Source organism: Pinus tabuliformis, chromosome 6 (genome assembly GCF_031772625.1).
Source record: "Pinus tabuliformis cultivar Carrire ecotype Pingquan chromosome 6, CPIR1, whole genome shotgun sequence".
NCBI lineage: Eukaryota > Viridiplantae > Streptophyta > Pinopsida > Pinales > Pinaceae > Pinus > Pinus tabuliformis.
In genome coordinates, this window is record NC_142292.1 from 758,949,346 (window position 1) to 758,968,795 (window position 19,450).

Genomic DNA, 19,450 nt, shown 5'->3' on the forward strand with positions numbered 1-19,450 from the left:
ACCTTACCAAAAGGTGTACAAATGTCGTACCTAGGGAAAATATTATGATTTGTTCCCTGATAACGACACCAGAAGATGTTGTAGCTCCTAGAGACAACCCCTAGGTTGATGAGAGACCAGTGCCTAGGACATCTTGATGAGTGTTTTTATGGTTGACTAGAAATTCATAACACACTCAATTTTCAATATAGTTTAGAAGAGAGTTGATTCAGAACCTTCCATAAGAGAGGAAATGCAACAATTTGATGTAAATGATTACTCACAAAAGTGTCAATCTTAGATTCACGGTGGCCAACATTATTTGAATTTGTAGCTTATCAGTTGTTTTAGTACATATGATAGAAGAGATAAGTAGAAGAGAAATTTGATACACTAGGCTTAATTTCTAAGAATCTGATGCATCAGAATTCAAGACAAAAATGGAATATGCAAAGATGTTGATGGGATGCAAAGATACATGGAGCGCGTTTAAGGATTTAGTTTTCATATCAATACTTAGTCGTATTAATACTTATTAAAATCATAATCATATTATCTAAAATTTTATAAATTTATATTACTATTATATATTTGATATTTTTATTATTTAATTTTCTTGCTTTTAAAATTTTAAATAACTAATAATTCATTCCTTTATTCCTCTATTTTTTGTTTCTTCTATGTGGTTCAAAGATCCCATAGATCACTAACCACTATGTCCATAGAATATTTGTACCAAGCAAATCCATTCAAAGGGATTAGTTCCTGTCGACACAACCACAGAGCCTAACCTCGAGGGTGTCGAGAGAATTGAACTCGTGACCTCTCAATCGCAAAGATACTTTAAAGATGAGGGCTTAACCAATTAAACTAACCCTCCAGGCTTATTAATTCTTTTTTTTGTAAGTTTGGCAACGGTGAGGCTACATCATGGTCATGCCCAAGAATAATACTTGAATAGGCCGAGGAATTGAACTAATTACTTAACATCTAGGAGTGTCATAACAATGCACCTGGTCACCGTCTATCCAAGGCCCTGTGGAATAATAATTCTTTATTAAAAATATATATATATATATATATATATATATATATATATATATTTATAACTTATAATTCATAGTATATAAATTTATATGAATAATATAAAACTTGATCATTTTATGTAAATTTATGAATAATAAATTAGAGTGAATGTTAGTTATATATATATATATATATATATATATATATATATATATATATATATAAGTTAATTCGTGTTACCTTAAAATGGAAAATTACATCATTCCATCTATCATAGATCAAGACAGTTCAAGATAATACAATTACTATGATCATGGTCTTAGCTTCCACGATTGATCATGTGTTTTTTCTTTTTTCCTTTTCTCTTGCGAACATCAATCCATTTTGAGGAGTTATTAGGAACAAATGTAAAGGAGACAACAACTAAAACAAATGGTTCTACAATACTTGTTGTTTCATTATTACCATTTGAGTGATATGATTCATGGAAACATTTGTGTCCGCTCAATGATGTAGCCAAAACCAAGGTTGTGTCTCTTACGTCTCCACTCTAATGTCAGGATTTGATATCTGAGAGATGAGATAGAGCTACTTGAGGCTAAAGGACTTGATTTAGCTGTAGAATTTTGTTGTTCTTTCATATTGGCTTTCTTGTGAACTGAATAATTCTTAGAACCATTTGGAACTTCTGGGTCTTACCATCCACAAACCTTATTCTTGGGGTTTAGTGGGGGAAGAGAGCCCTTGAGAAGAAGGATAAGAATTCTGAAGATGATCGGGCTATTGACAAATCCTACATTGAAAAGTTGTGTTTTCTTAGTCCACTAGTAATGAATATACTATGTTGTTCCATTTGAGGAGGAGTTTGTTTGGCAATCCTTTATTGAGGTCTATTTCAACACATATGTGAGAGAAGGTAACAATACCCTTCTCAATCTTGTATGTCTCACCCTTAATGAAACAACTGATTGAGTTTCCCACATAAGCTAAGACATTTGGATGTAAAAAATGAATGGGTGCGTCAAGGAGTCTTACCCAGACTAGAGTGACAAAAATGACATAGAAAGAGGGTTAAAACCAAGAAACCAATGCCTGAATAATAAATCATAACGACCACAAAACTAGGTTCCTTGATAAACAACCTTTTGTTGATCCTAAGGATTTTTGAAGTATACCACGAAGAAACCCTTCAAACAACAAAATAGATATATATCCGATGACCAGGTCTGATGCACCCATTCCTAAAGCATGGTTGTTGAGGGCCATAACCCATTAAAATGATAGATAATGGAATTTTGCAAAAAATCTATGCAAGTACTGATAGTTTGAAGTTGATTCACTTCGATAGTTGGATTATTTACAGTCTAATCCACAATGAAGGTTGGACTTGGGAGATCTTTGGGAGTCGTCTCTAAGAGCCTTGGCTTTAGGGCGTCCTTAAAGAATATAGCACCCCAGCCTTTGGCTCCACCATTTAATCTTGAAACTAAGAATATTGTAGTGTCCTTGCTATGCCATATTCTCAAAGCAATTTCCTTTCCTGGAGTTGTCTTCCTCTATGAAAGAGTTGTATATAGATAGAGGGGATTCTCGTTCGATCTTGGATTCAAGTTGTGAGCATAGAGATAAAATCGGCAACATTGACCTAAATATAGAAATAACCCCAAGAGATTGGTCTCACAAAGATGGAAAAATTCAAGAGATGTAGAGAAATGGCCTCAGCTTGAGAGTAGGAAAAACCTTGTTGCAAACAAATAATATTTTTCATATCTACAACCAAAGCAACAAGATGAGGGGGTTTCCAACCAACAACATAGTCCTGAAGCATGAATTCTTCAAAAACTAGAATATTGGCTAAAAACATTAAGGTTTTCATTGCAAAATATATTTTTATATTTTTTATAAATATTTTAAATAAAATAACTATTTTATTATAAAATCGTATTAAATATTTATCAAATATACCATTTACTTTTAAATCTTATACACAAACATACTATTCAAATTATTTTCAAGTAAAATAAGATTATCTTTTAATTATCATCTCGATTACAATTTCCCTCATTTTATTTTTTTAAGTGATTTGATTCCATAACATAAAATGTATGTATTTAATTATATTTTAAAATTTAAATAGTTTTATTTTATTTTTAAATAATTTATTGTGTAATTAATTATGTGTTCAAATTTAAATATTAATGAATAAGAGATTTAATTTTATATTACTATAATTATTGTTATTTAATTTTAAAGTTATAATTAAGTTTTTCTCTTTCTTTTTTTAAGTTAAAATTTTCCATTCGTTTATCAAAAAGATACATAGAAGTCTAGCCTTGTCGCACTGGTCTACCACAAGGGAAATCATACCAACGTCGAAAGAGCAAAGATTTTGTCTAAAATATGATAAATATAATATAACACTTGTACCTATGTTTAATAAAAAAAATACAATCCGAATAACTGTTGAAAGCAATTAACCGAGACTTGCCCAACATCACAAGTTCCCTATTCTTATACATGACTAACAAAATGTCAAAATTTTCAGAGAAATGAGCATGCATGGATCTACGAAGATGTGGAGACATTAATAGAATCAATAGGGTTCGTTGGTGAGGGAAGGCCCCTGGCTCACTGCAATAATGTTTCAATCCTAGCCATCCTGGTAGAGATGTCACTATGTTCCAAACTAAGATCCCTGTGCTCCATTTGTAGTTCATCAATCTGCAATAATATCTCCATGGAGCTTCACTAAGCTCCAACAAGGCTTTGTAGAGGAGAAATTTCATGTTCTAGTATAATTCAATTGTACATAGATATTGGTTTTGTGTTCCTAGATGTGGCCTATATCAGGCACATACTCAACCATCGTGGCCAAGACCGCCTCATCAGCTTGATCATCATGATCAACACAAACTTTAGCATCAACATACTTGATTTCTTACTATATAAGAGTAAGGGTTTGAGAATGGTATATTTGTGTTGCCTTATGGGCTCGAAATCTGCCTTAAGCACTCCCCTCTACCCAAGAAAATGAGCCTCAACGAGATTTAACTCTTTTTTGTAGCAATGGAACTGTTGAGTGGGGGAACAAGAGAGTACGAGTATGCATATAGGTCAATAATTCAAATGGATATGACTAATTCTAGCAGGGTGAAGCTTCAATGGTGTAATCACTGAGTAAGGATGAGCATAAATTAATTTAAAGTTGGAGAGTAGAAGGTGCATGGTCATAGGCACATTTGAAGAAGGTAGGAGTAACATTATGACTCATAAAGATTGCCTAAGGTGCAAAGGGGACCCAAGTATCAAAATGTGGAAGGAAAAGCTTGAGTTCACACCTTAACTGCCCTACTTCTTTATAATAGAATGTAAGAGTTAAATAAGCTAACCATGTCTTCATGAAAAATTGAAGATGCAAGGTTGAATTACCTTTGAGGGCTCTGATCCAAGTGGATATTGGTGGCCACCTGCCTATTCCATTTGGACCCCTGACGCCATTTCTTTAAACTTCCTTACAATAAGGGTTGGAGTTGAAAGTTGTAGTCCTCGGATAAATCTTTCTAACGAGGTATCTTACCCATTAAACAAAGATTGTATGCCAAAGTTACGAGCCGGGGAGTTGGCATACCAACTAACCCCAACAGGACCCACAAAATTTTGGTGCTCATCTCCTAGGGTTAGGTTTTTGGATGTTTGGGGTTTTCCCTTATTTCTCAATAATAAAAAGGCCTACGAGCCTCATTGTAACACAGTTCAGAAGCATGTAGCCACCACGTCTCTTCTTAGAGATAAGCTACCATCGCCTAAGCTAGTTTATTTCCATTCTTCATATAATCAATTTCCAGTATTTTGTTATTAATGAATTGAAGTTTAGTTTTTGTTGTAGCCTTGTGTTTTTGTTTAAATTTGTATTTCATTTTGTTCCTGCATAAATTTGGATTAGTGGTATTAGAGTGGTATGCCCTTTCTCTATTTTTCTTGTGCATGTCCCCAATAAGGTCATGGTATAAGGTAATAGGGCTTGAACTGGTTGAACCTTTACAAGACTCGCCTCACCGACCCCAACGACCTCCCATGATGAAATAAAAGAAAGACGAGGGAGCAGGAGATCCTTTCAAAATATTGCTCGAAGTAGCCCTCCAACGACAAAGGAATGAGATGATGGACAACTTTTCCCAAGTCCTTCGGTGGATGCCCATAAGCAACACATCTTCATCCAACAACCACCCTAGAGGCACCACTTACTTTAAGGTACAAGTCAATTTTGACATTCCCATATTGAAGACCAGATAGATGTCGATGTCGTAGATAAATGGTTAAATTTGTTGGAAAGATATTTTTCGATTCATGATTTTTCCAATAGGTAAAAGATTACTTTTTCACTCCTCAAAGTCCCCCCTCCAACATCAAGGATTGGTAGGAAACCTACTATGAGAAGAGGGATGAGATGGAACCCTCACTATTTTCAACCACACCCACTTGTAATTCTTTCTAACACACCATCAAGGAACAATATTACCCTGTCAGGAGCTATGGAGATAAGCACATAAAATGGAGCACACTATGGTGGGGAGGGGATGAAGACATGTTGGAGTTCACAAATACTTTTCATCCCCTTCATACGAAGTTTTGTATCAAGGATTCTGAGCGGCATCTGGTACTTAAGTAATGCAACTGTCTACATAAATACATCTAGGATGAGATGGAGTTCCTGGACATCTCCTCGCTTGGCGTCACCTATTGATACATTGTCAAGATCGAGCAAAAATTTAAATAAAATAAGAGAGAATTTGGATTTGTGAATTTGAAGCAAGGGAAAGGCGCCCCCAAACCACAAAACAAAGGACAAAGCTAAGGCGGGGTGAGCCAGGACAACCCACTAAAGGCACAAGTAAAAAACAACACCATGAAAACAAAGAAGGAGATAGGAAAGTGGTGTGAGTTCCATAAGAGTCTCACTCATAACATAAGTGAGTGTTGAGCCAGGAAATCATTGATGGCCGAGTTGGAGGCTTTAGAGTTAGATGCATGTTTCTAATCTGAGCTAGAACCCGACAAGGGAAATGACAAAGGGAAGCAGATTATTGATGCAAAGCCCAACGCCACTATTTCCACCACCAAGATCTAGAAGATTGAGCTCAAAGATCCAGAGGAAGGGGAACGTCTCTTCCACTCATAGATGTGGGTGAAGGGGTCTTCGTTTCAGTTCATTGTTGATAGCAGGAGCCAAAAGAACCTCATCTCAACAGAGGTTGTTAAGTGGTTGGGCCTACCAACCACACCACACCAGTAGCCATACACCATCAATTGGATCCACTAAGGACGATATCTTCACATCAGCCAACTTTTTTGTCTTCCTTACATTATCAAATCCTTCACAGATGAGGTATTATGTGATGTTGCTCCTCTTGAATTTTGTGATGTATTATTAGGTCAACCATACTTGTGGAAGCGTCGTGTTGTGTATGAATTGAGGACTCCCACTGTTATTATTACTTTGGGAAGTAAGTTATATAGGATACTAGAGGTAGCCTTTCCTACCGCCATCTCTTTCATCTCTGCTAAGAATTGCAGTAAGATCATCTCCCAGACTTGGAGATTTGTTTTCTTTTTTATTCGTTCTCAAAGTAAGGGGAAGATCATGGCCACATCCATGGTCCTCGCGAAGGGTTCCAATGCGCAACAAAAGCAGGTAGATAAAGTCGTGGAAGAATAAAGGGACATCTTCTCCTTGCCCGTAGGGATACCGTCGCACTGTCAATTCAAGCATTCGATCGATCTGACTCCTGGAGCACCTATACCAAATGGGCCGATATATTATCGCTCTATTATGGAAATTGAAGAAATCAAGTGGAAAATCAAGGAGTTTCTGCAAAAATGGCACATCCAACCAATTTCCTCAGCCCGATTATACTTATATAGAAGAAGGATGGGACCTGGAGACTCTGCATTGATTATCGGGCACTAAATAAAATCATTGTTAGGAACAGGTATCCAATCCCACAGATTGATGACCTTCTTAACCAACTCAAATGGGCTAAGTATTTCAACAAGATTGATTTAAAGTATGGTTATCACCAGGTTCCAATAAAACCCTCAGATATATGGAAGACCACTTTTGAATCCAAGGAGGGCCTTTTTGAGTGGTTGTTCATGCCTTTCAGATTGAAAAATGCCCCTGCAACTTTTATGACGCTAATGGATGACATCTTGCAGCCCTTTACCAACTTGTTCGTGGTTGTATATCTAAATGACATCCTCATCTTCAACAAGATTTGGGAATAGCACATGCAACACATTTGACAGGTCCTTCAAACCCCGTGGCAACACAAACTATGTGCCAACTTGGAGATATCCACCTTTGGCATGAGCTAGGCCCAATATTTGGGTTACATAATTGACGAGTAAGGTGTACATGTGGATCCAACTAAGATCCAAGTAATTAGGGATTAACCAGCCCCGACCACTCTAACATAGCTTCACAACCTTTTGCGCCTTGCCAATTTTTATCATAGGTTCATATTGGGATTCTCTCATATCACTTGGCCTTTGAGTCAAATTACCAAGGGTAGAGCGAAAGCAAGTTTTTTTAGTTCGATTCCAAATAGAAGAATTTGTTGAACTGAAGCACCGCCTCTACTCTACACCAATACTCACATTGCTATACTTGCAACAACCATTTGAAATTGAGAGAGATGCCTTTGACTATGATATTGGTGTATTTCTCACCCAACAAGGGCATATGGTGTCCTATCATACTGAGACACTTCCGACACAATTCGAAAATACCCCACCTACAATAGGGAGATGTATTCCATCATGTAGGCTTGCCAACAATGGAAACATTACATTCCGAGGAAGGAGACAGTCATCCACACATATCACCAATCCTTGTAGTTTATACAAACCCAAGGTAAGTTGCAGAACGATCGTCATCATAAGTGATCCATACATCTACAACAATTCCATTTGAATATTAAATATAAGAATAAAAATATTAATCATGTTGCAGATTGCCTCAATCATCCATTGGTTGTAACATTAACCAATGTTCTCAACTCTTGTGGCCATGAGACATTTGGATGGCCACAACTATATAAAAATGATCCAAAGTTCGCCACCACATACTAGATGTTAGTGATGGCAAGCAAGTTCCAGACTTCCACCTCCACAATACATTATTATGCTACCTAGGCCACCTTTGTGTTCTTTCAAGCAATCGTTCCAAGTTGATTTGGAAGGCACACTACAGTCCGATCGTAGGACACTTTGGTGTGGAGAAAATTGTGGTCGTACTACATAAGTATTTTTATTGGCAAAATCTTTAACATGATGTTGGAAAATACATCAGATCTTGCATTGCCAATGCCATCACCAAGCCAACCATTAAGAAGCAAGGCTTGTATACTCCTCTGCCTACTCCTAGCCGGCCTTGGTAATCCATCTCCATGGATTATATGTTTGGCCTTCTGTCTACTAAGCATGGCAACAATTGTGTATTTGTGGTCATCGACATATTTTCTAATATGGCCATATTGGCGGCTTACAAGAAGAGTATCACAATACAGGCCACTACCAAGCTCTTCTTTGAACAAGTATGGATACATTTTGGGATCCCACAAACCATAATATCAGATCTGGATAGCAAGTTCCTAAGCATGCTTTGGTCAAGCCTTTGGTCATTGTTGGACACCAAGTCGGCTGCATTCCATCCCCAGACTGATGGCCAAACAGAAGTCATTAACATGATTATTATGCACATACTACGCATGCACAACTCTAAGAATTCACGGACATGGGCTGAGAGTCTTCCCTATGCGCAACACAACTATAATAGATCTATCCATAGCTCGATTGTCCACAACCCCTTTAAAGTGGGCCTAGGATTTCAACATTATGTCCCCTCGATGTTGCACTGCCTTTTGCAACTACACAGGGAGGAATATGTCCATGCTCAATTCGAAGTTGATAAAGCCACTAGGTTTATTGAGTGCATTCAACACATGCACCAATAGGTTCACAACATCTTGGATAAAGCCAATGCCAAATACAAAAAACAACATGATCAACATTGGGTGCCCAAAAGTTTCAGGTGGGTGACAAAGTTTGGTTACATCTGCACAAAGAATGCCTCATTGGAGCCCATCATAAGCTTCAACCACTCTGATATGGGCCTTACACCATCACCAAGGTTATGGGAGACAATTATTTCGAGCTCAGTATCCCCCCATTCCCTGGATGGCACCCCGTATTCAATGTGGACAACTGTTGGCCGTACTTTCCACCATTGTTGAACACATCAGACATTGTTGAACATTTGACACCAATAGAGCTCAACCCATAATACAATGAACATGCCATGACTGATTAGATCATGGACACACAGATCAAGAACACTCACAAATAGAGGATCCAACTCTGTCGAATTGTCAAAGTTAGCCAACTCTTGCACCATGGCAAGTGGCTCACAAGGGACCAAGTTTAACAAAAATTCCCCCATCTCATAAAGGCACTCAATGCAATGGAGACCATTGCTTCCAAAGGGGGGAGGACTGATCCAAGTGGATATTGATGGCCACTCGCCTATTCGACTTGGATCCCTAACACTGTTTCTTTCAATTTCATTATTGCAACATAATTTACTATTTTTGTCAGTTTTTCGGGTCCTGAGCTTCTAGAGCCGTTTTGAGGCTCTAAAGGATGTTTTTTTGGAAAACGGAAAAACCAGTAACTTTATTTTATAATTTGTAGTCAAACGTTGTAGTCCTAAGATAAATATTTCTAACGAGGTATCGTACGTGTCAAACAAAGATCATATGCCAAAGTTACAACCCTGGAAAGTTGGTATACCAACTAACCCCAACGGGGCCCACAAAATTTTGGCGTTTCATCTCCTAGGGTTAGGTTTTTAGATGTTTTGGGTTTTCCCTTGTTTCTCAATAATAAAAAGGCCTATGATCATAATTGTAACACAGTTTAGAGGAATGTACTCTCCACATCTCTTCCTAGAGATAAGTTATCATCGCTCGAGCTAGTTTATTTCCATTCAACACGTAAACAATTTTCAGTGTTTTGTTATTAATGAATTGAAGTTTATTTTTCAGTGTAGCTTTGTGTTTATGTTTAAATTTGTATTTCATTTCGTTCCTGCATAAATTTGGATGAGGCTCTCAAACTGAAGAGTTGGGTGTGCAACGGAGACCTTTGGTGCCACCACCTATGAATCCTTGTTGTTTTGTGCACTTTTCCTTGCAAATTGCGTGCCTTCGCCACAAGGAAAGAATGCCTCCAAAAGGAGCAGGTAAAACTAAGGAGCTCGAGTGGATTATAGACCTTGGGAGGATATTATGCAACTTCAAGAAAAGAATGGATAGGTTAGGAGGACTATGTCTAGCCTCTTCAACCAAGATAGAAACAACAGATCCAGAGGAGAAATACAAGTCTAGATAACACAAAAAAATGGACTAGGAGAAATCCTCATCAAGCTCCTTTGTGTAACTTACAAAAGTAGAATCCAATCCATTGTTAAAGCCACAAAAACCTAGATATGATTCATCAAAACGGTCATCATCGAACATAGAGTGCTCATGAAGGATGAGCGTGCAAGTATAATGTTAATGCATAGATGGGATAGTTGGAGATTGGTATGGATATATTCCGCCACCCTCTATTGCTTATGGTGGCGGCTGTAGAGCCATTATAATTCCCCTTTCATGATCATTAAATGAGTTGTCACCTCCCTCTACCAACCTTAGGATTCCACCCTGATTGGGGGGCTGTAAATATTTCTTTAGGAGTGCAATACAATCCTTCTTTTATCTTGTTGGGGAAAGATCATCCAAAGAGGACGAGAAGACTTTAGTTCCTTCAATGTATCCCTTGTGAGCAAGAAGAACCATTATTTTTTTGTTCGTCCTTCGAACATGCGATGGAAGCGTGACATGGATTTGAGATAACAAACTTGCAACTTTGGAAATATAAAGCTCTAATAACCAACTTGTAGAGATTGTTTCTAGATTGGTTCCATTTATTAGTTTTTTGATAGTGGATATTACAAGGGTTGAATCTCCTTCCATGACTAATTTAGAGAATCCCTTTTGTTTGGATAGGAGTATTCCTTCTAAGAGTGCTTGAAATTTCGTAGCATTTTTGGTGGAATATCTCAAAGAGCCGAAGAAGAGGGCAAGGGGAATCCCTGTGTGATCTTTGAATATCCCTCCACAACCTACATCATGCCTTTGGTGGTTCTATCAAAGTTAAGCTTAACACAATCTTCTGGAGGAGGAAACCAGGAGAATGGAGAGGTGAGAATAGGATGAGAACTATGGGAATGGGAGGAAAGGGAAGGGGAAAGGTTGAGATTGGTAAGAATGAGAAGCTCCTCTGGGGACCCAATCGAGTTTGAAGCAAATCATGAAACAAAGAAGACGATTTCTTTGGTTTTTAGGAGAATTTGCGACCAAACATAGTCTAATGTGGTGGAGGAGGATCCAAAAATATGAGAGTTTCTCTCTTTCCATACTAAACAAAAGAGGAACCCGGGAAAAATTATCCAAGCTTTGTTAGTGACTGGGTTGAGGAAGGCCATGAAACTTCAGTTCTCAATGGTTTGGAGAAGATTTGATAAGTTCAGATCAATTTTACCAAATAAATAAGAGATTTGAGCCCATAGATCTACAACAAACAAGCACAAATTGAAAGGTGCTCCATAATTTATTCTTCTTCATGACATAGATGACAAATAGATGACCCTTTATAGCCCCTTCTTAAGATTTTGTCGTAAGTTAGGGTGCCTTTTCGTAGCTAAATTCCATTGAAAATGAGCAACTTTTGGCAAGTGGTTTTGGAGCTAGATTTTCTTCCATGTGCTATGTGAGGGAAACTATTGATGTTGTGCTGCTAGGGTGCAAGCCTCCTTAATTGTGAATGTTCCTGTTGGCCTTTGTCCCTAACGAAGTTTATCGTCTTCATCATTGATTAAAATTTCCTGTTTTTGAAGCATTTTGTCAAATGTTTCCCATTCTTCAGTTGTGTTTTTTAATCCCCAATCATTTTTGTCCTTCCATCTTCTATTGGTGATGTTCCTCTATTCTGATTTCTTGTAATCAACTACCACAAGGGCTTGTTTCTATTTTGTTGTTGCCATTATTACTTCTAGGTTTTATTCCTCAGTAAGGTGGGGTAATTGTTGCCAAGAGTCCTCTGAAAAGAGGGCTATTTGGCAATTCCTTATTTCTCAAAAACAATTTTTTTGGGCTAACTTCTTGTTTTTATCAACCAAATTCCAAATTGAGGAGCCTTGAGTTAGGTGATCCCTGTGGATTTTTTGCTAAATTCATAACTTTCCCCATATTCGGCATCCCAAATTTTCTTCCAAAGTTACTCTCCCCCTGAATCCACATCCACCATAATTTGGATCCAAGTACTTGATTTAGGATTTCTGGATGTTTCAATCTTAGACCTCCCTTTAGATTGGGCAAACATAGCTTGTCCCAGGCCACCAATTCTCATTTCTTTTCTTTGAGAGCTCTCCCCCATAGAGAGGACTGTATAGCTGCTTGATTGACTTCAAGATGCCCTTAGGGGCTGCTAATGTTGAGATTTTGTAAGTTGGGAGTGTCATAAGAACTCATTTACGAAGCAACAAATGCCCAACTAGATTAAGAGATCTGAATGTCCAATCACTTAAATTTGTGTGTCACTTTAAGAAGCAAACCTTTCTAGTGGATAGATCTTAAATAATTATCCACCATAGGAGCACCTAAGTACTTGGTTGGGAGTGTGCTTCAAGGAAAACCCAAAAAACTTTATAATTAAGTTAAACATCAAATTGATTTATGCGATTTTTTTTATCTATAGAATAAAGAAATTTCTTGATGCAAAGATCTAATTATGGAAGATTATAAAAATATACAAATTTGGTATATAATAATATTTATAAATTAATAATGATAAAAATATAATAATTACTTATTATAATGACTACTTAACTGGTAAGTGTTTATAATTTTATAATAATAAAAATACATAAGCCTCACTTCATAGAATTATAGCTTATATTTACATAATCAAATCTTGTAGTGTTTTTAGGAATTATTATTAGGTATTTATAATTTGAATAATTATTAATAATTTTAAAATAAATTATAATTAATTTATCATTAATAATTTAAAGATAAATTCCCATGGGGCTTTGCATGGATGGTGAAGGGTGCATTATTAAAATACTCCATATAAGATCATGAGTTCAAATCCTCCATGAGTGATAACTTATAAGAATTTATCCTTTAATAATAAATGTTATTGATATTAACTAACTTGAAATTTAAAATATTTATTCAATAATTTGTTTATTTTTAATTAATTTTTATGTTTATGTTTAAAAATAAAATTTCAATATCTTAAAATTTACTTAAAAATTATAAAAATATAATTTTTTTTTTTTTTTTCTTATTTATTAAAAGTAAAATTTTATTATATATTCATATATCATAAACAAAATATCATTTTTTTCAAGGGGCTTCCCCCCTCGAATCAACTAGTTTACACTTCACAAGTGTAAAAAAAAATATGATAGTTATAAGCCCGATAGGAGCTTGAATGAGTGATTTATGTGGATTACCACTAAATCTCACATAAATCGAGAGAGGTTTTATGATTTATTATAGGGGAGATGTTGTCATGTTAATAATAGATAATGTTATATTAAAAAAAAGGTCGGCTCCATTTAAAAAAACAATAATAAAAGTAAAAGTTGGTTCATGTTTACCTATATTAACTCGAATGATTTAGTTGTTTACACACACATATATTGACTTGATTTATTTAGTAACACATGATGAGATTTCTCCTTATTTAGTGATGCACAAAGGAAAGAGCTCATGGATCTTTGAAGTGGGCTCAAGAATTGGGAAATTGTTGATTGAAGAGGAATGAAGTCTCTATATACATGAGTCTCTGAATACTTCATTACTTCTGAGTAGGTATCTTAGATTAACACTATTTTGGTTTCCTTTTAGGTTATGAATTTTATTTTAGTTGCATGCAACAAGAAAGTGGTTGAATAACCTTGTCTACATTACTTAGATTAACTCTATACTGGTTTCTTTTTAGGTTATGGATTTTATTTTAGTTGCATGCAACAAGAAAGTGGTTGAATAAACTTGTCCCTTAGCATTTTACATTTGCAATAAGTTAATTCTTGTATATTTTTTTTTGCGGCTTACACATTGTGAATGGTGATATTAAAAAATTACACATTGTGGATGATGATATTCAAAAATTAAGAAACTCATGCTAAAACATGATAGATGTCTTTTTTAAGGCAATCCTTTTATGAACAATTAATCATACAAAAGAGAACCACTACAAAGTTGAATTCTTATTATTAGTAGAAAATTATGACATCAAAAATTAAGTAAATTCAAAAAGAAAAAATAAAAACCCTTTTACTTTTGTGGACTAAGTAAATTCAAAAATAAAAAATAAAAACCCTTTTACTTTTGTGGACATTTATTTATTTATTTTTATTTTTAATTTTTTTTTTTCGGAGAAAAAACGAACTTTTTATTAAAAAAAGTTACATATACATGCTGCAGCTTCTGTTTAGCTGTAATACATCATCTGTTTCTGCTAAAGAGTTGTTCAAAGTCTGAGCAAAACCTCCTCAAAAAACACAGCTCTCAGTAATGGCAAAAAAAACCAACAGTTCCTTTAGTTTGATAACAAAACCCAGTGTCTGGCATCTTTCCTCGGGCTTCCTTTATCAAGGAAAACAGCCCATGACGAGAGAGATTGAACAAAAAACACAAAACAAAACGACTTTATACAAATTTTCAGCTATCAAAATTTCCAGTTATGTTAAAAAAACATAGTATGTCCAGTTCAGCTATATGCCATGATTATGCAATCTGATTATAGGGAGGCTGATCCGAAAACAGGACCTCCCCATTGTTTTCCTCCTTTATTCTCCAGCTGCCTAGAACTTGTTGAAGACCTTCTTTAGAAAGCTTGTCTGCATTGTCATTTTGTTCCCTGAAGACATGATGAATAGAAAAAACATTAAAAGACAATTTTAAATGTTGTATTTCTTCTAATAAAGGAACCAAGATATAATTTTGACATCTGCATTGACCATTTATCCATTTAATAACATTTAATGAGTCCCCAAAAATCTAAACTGTGAAGATGTTTTTGTGAATCAGCCAACATAGCAGAAGCTTAAGAGCGGATAATTCTGCAAAGTTATTGGAGCCACTCCCTAATCCTATGGAAGCTTTTAGGGAGTGGTTTCCGTTTATGTGAATGATTAGACCTGCTCCCGCTTTGTTGTTTTGTGAGGCTCCGTCAAAATATTCCCATGGCACTCCATCCTTAATCTTTTCTTCTTCAACCTGCCTGGGCGTCCTTTCTTCCTCTGAATCCGGGATATTTAAATAAATTGATGAAACCTGCACGGCAATTGCTTCAGCTGTGGTTTCCTTGTCCTGAAAGATGCATATGTTCCTTGCAATCCAAATGCCCCAGCATATAATAGGAGGCAAATTCCTTAATTTCCGTACTGAGTTTTGGTGTCACCATTTATGCCATGCTTCAATGGTGTTGTCTCCTTCCCAGCTTATTGGCATAAGGATGAGCTTTCCCACCTCCATCCATACTTTCTTGGCTTCAGGACAACCAATAAACAACTGCGCTATAAATTCAGAGTCATTTTTGCACAATGGGCATCTTCCCGGTCCTTGTTTGAATCTGGATTGCAGAATGTCCCATGTAGGGACTTTTCCTTTCAAGATACACCAAAATAACAGTTTTGCTTTGGCAGGGCATTTCAACTTCCATAACGATTTTGCCCACCATTCTGGCTCTCCCCATCCTTTTTTTCCCATGAGGAACTTATAACCAATTTTAGGGGAATAGCTTCTAGACTCTGCATGAGCCCATAAGCTGATCTGGTTTATCCTTAAACCTTACATTTGATCTAGACAGTTCTTGAATGTAATTCTTCCAGTCATTCCACCAATGAGGGTGAAGCTCCAATTCCTCCCCTAACCTCCAAGCCTGTCCCCATATGGTTGAATGACCTATCTTTTCCACCTGATTAAGGTAAAAGATTCCTTTGGATACAAGGTGTCTAATCAGGCCTGGGGGGATAACATAGTTCTCATTACAACCCACCCAGGGGTCCCTTCCGATTCGAATGTTTTCCCCATTTTCGACCTGCCATGACAAACCTTGTTCTATAACTTTGAAAGCGTCGATAGTCGCCTTCCAGATTATCGACACACTTCCGCCTTTCTTTTCTGGGTTCCTGATCCAGTCCTCCAGAGGAGCGGGGTCAATGTACTTCTGCTTCACTACTTTTGTCCAGAGGTTTTCCATTTTGATGATTCTCCACACTGATTTTGTTGCTAGGGAGGATCCAAAAGTAGTGATGTCTTTTATTCCCCACCCTCCCCATTCTTTCGGTCTTGCCACCTTTTCCCAGGCAATCCAGGGAAGCACCGACTCTTCCTTAGATCCTGCCCATAGAAATCTACTGCAAATTCTTCTTATCTTTTCTAGAATGCCCTTGGGCACCCAGGTCAGCGCCACCCGGTAAACCGGAATTGCTTGGAGGACAGATTTGATTAAGGTTAGCCTTCCTGCTCTGGAGAGCCACTTAAAGCTCCAGTGAAAAATCCTGGCTTCAATCTTTTCTACCAGCCAAATCCAGTCCTGCTTCCTATAGGAGTCTGGTTTCAACCAGAACCCCAGGTATTTGAAGGGGTCCCCAAACTTAAGAACTTCTAGAGGGAGAATAGAAGTAATTTGGCTTATCTCCTGTCTATTAAGACCTTCCAGCATGAGCTGCGATTTCCTATAATTTACTTGCATCCCTGTTGCTTTCATGAACAACTCCAGAATCTTCTTTATTTCTTTCATTTCTGACAGGCTTCCATTACTGAAGAGTAGTATATCATCTACAAACAGAAGATGCGAAATGTATAGATTGACAACCGCCTCCAGACCTTTTATTGTTCCTTCCCTTTTGGCTTTTAGAAGTAGTTGGCTCAGTCCTTCTGCAACCAATAGGAAGAGCAATGGAGACAGGGGGCAGCCTTGTCTTAACCCTCTTTTCCCTTTAAAGAACGGAGAGGCTGCCTCATTAATAAGCACTGCAAAGCTGACACTGGTGATACATCCCATAATCCAATTGATAAAGTCAATTTTGAATCCCAGATGAGTTAACAACATTCGGAGATAGATCCAACTGATTCTGTCGTATGCTTTTGACAGGTCGATTTTCACCACTGCCCCTTTCTTTTTCATCAGTTTCACACTGTGTATTGTCTCCTGAGCCACTCCTATAGCTTCATGGATTTGGCGCCCATCCAGAAAACCAAACTATTCACTTGAGATGCATCTAGACAGAATTGGTTTTAAGCAGACAACTATCGTCTTAACTATAATTTTATAAACGTTGTTGCAAAGTGAGATGGGTCTGAAGTCTTCAAACGACTCAGGCTCTTCTTTCTTGGGAATAAGGGCTATAAAAGTTGAGTTAAGTGGCGCATAAACCATACCTTTCCTTCTGGACTCCTCAACCACCTCCGTTAGTTCTGAGCCAATTTGATCAAAGAACTGCTGAAAAAATTCAATGGGCCACCCATCAGGCCTAGGGATTTTGTCTTTGGCCATAGATTTTATAATGTTCTCCACTTCTTCAAGTGTGACTTCCCCCTGTAAGTCCTCAGCTTATTCCTCCTCCACATACCGAGGGAAGCATTGGGCTGTTTTGATGACCTCTGCTAATGTTGCCTCCCTCTGATCCGAAAAAAGACTCTGAAAGTGGTTTCTCCCCATGCTTGAGAGAGCTTCAAAGGTATTTGCCTCTTTGCCTTCTTCGTCTTTAAACTTCCAGAAAGTATTTATTATCTTCATTCCTTTTGCATAGTTGTGAAAGAATTTTGTGTTTTCGTCTCCAGCCATCAGCCAGATCGCCCTGTTTTTCAACCTTCACTCTTCTTCTCTGTCCAAGAGGATTTGGCCTCTCTATTTTTCCAGCAATAGTATCTTGTTCTTCGATTCCTGAGAGTCATAACCATTTGAATCAGGGTTTTCCAGCTCTCCAAGCTCCAGGTTGGTGCTATTTAAGGCTTCGTTTTGCTTCTGCTTCCTCTCCTTAGCCCAGGCCATAGTGGCCTTCTTCATCCTTTTCAGATTTTCTGTGAAAAGGAAGCTCTTATCTTCCAAGGCATCCCTTCTTGGGTGTTGCCAAGTTTCATTAAAGAGCTTTCTGAAGGACTCCTCCTGCATCCATGCTGCATTAAACTTAAAGGGTGCAGCCGGTTTGAAGGGAGGCTTGGAAAGCTCAAGCAGAATTGGGAAATGATCCGAGTTCCCCCCCTCTCCTATCCACTGACAGAACACCGAAATTATGGACACTAGATTTTCGCTTAACAGAAACCTGTCCAGTCTTTTTGCAATTCGAGCTTCCCCAGTTCTACGATTTCTCCAAGTAGGTTTTAGTTTTAGCAGATTTGCATCAATTAGATTATGCGCAGCAAGGGCATTTAGAAAGAAGTTCGATAAGTGGTATTCTCTGGCAGAGGGACCCCATGTTTTTGCTCGCCCAATGGAGAAGTTCAAGTCTCCTCCTATCACCAGATTTTGATTTCTCATCATAGATTTAGCCAGAAGATTTTTCCAAAATGATACCCTCTCCTGGAAAGGCCCATATATGTTTAGGATAAACAGGGGATTCTCAAATTCTGGGCTCAAGGCTTCCATTCCTAGATCGTGATACATCCCCCACGAATTTATGAATTTCATTCTTCCTTCCTTGAAGCCTATAGCCAAGCCTCCTGAGTGACCATTTGAGTCCAATGCTTGGAATTGCCACCCCGGGAAGATGGAACATAAAGAGGACACCACTTCTGAACTTATTCCTAAAGTCTCCTGCAGCATGAGTAGATAAGGGTTATAGCATTTTACCGATTCCTTCAAAGCCAATTTTTTGGGCTTACTGGCTAAACCCCTTCAATTACGTGAAAGGCAAATCATTTTGACACTTCCCCACAGGGTTTCGCCGCTCTAAGCACCCCAGGAATTGACAGTTGTTTACCGTCCTCCACATCAAATTTTGCTTTCACTTGAGCCTTGGACAAAAAATACTTTCACCCCCTTGACTTCTTCCTTGAGGTCTGAGGAATATCCATGCTTATGCCTCCGATTGTGTCTCCGGGCGCCGGTCTTTTGTCAAGGGAGTGCAAGTTATAATGGAATTTAGGCTTAGAAACATGAATTTTAGTTTTACCGGAATCATTTACAGACCCTTCACAGTTCAGATTGATTTTGGGGATAGATGCAATAATAGAATCAACCTGCGCTTGGTCTATAGATGCATGACCATGCAACTTTGAATTTAAGCATGTTTCATTTACTTTCTTTGGTGGGTGCAAAGAAG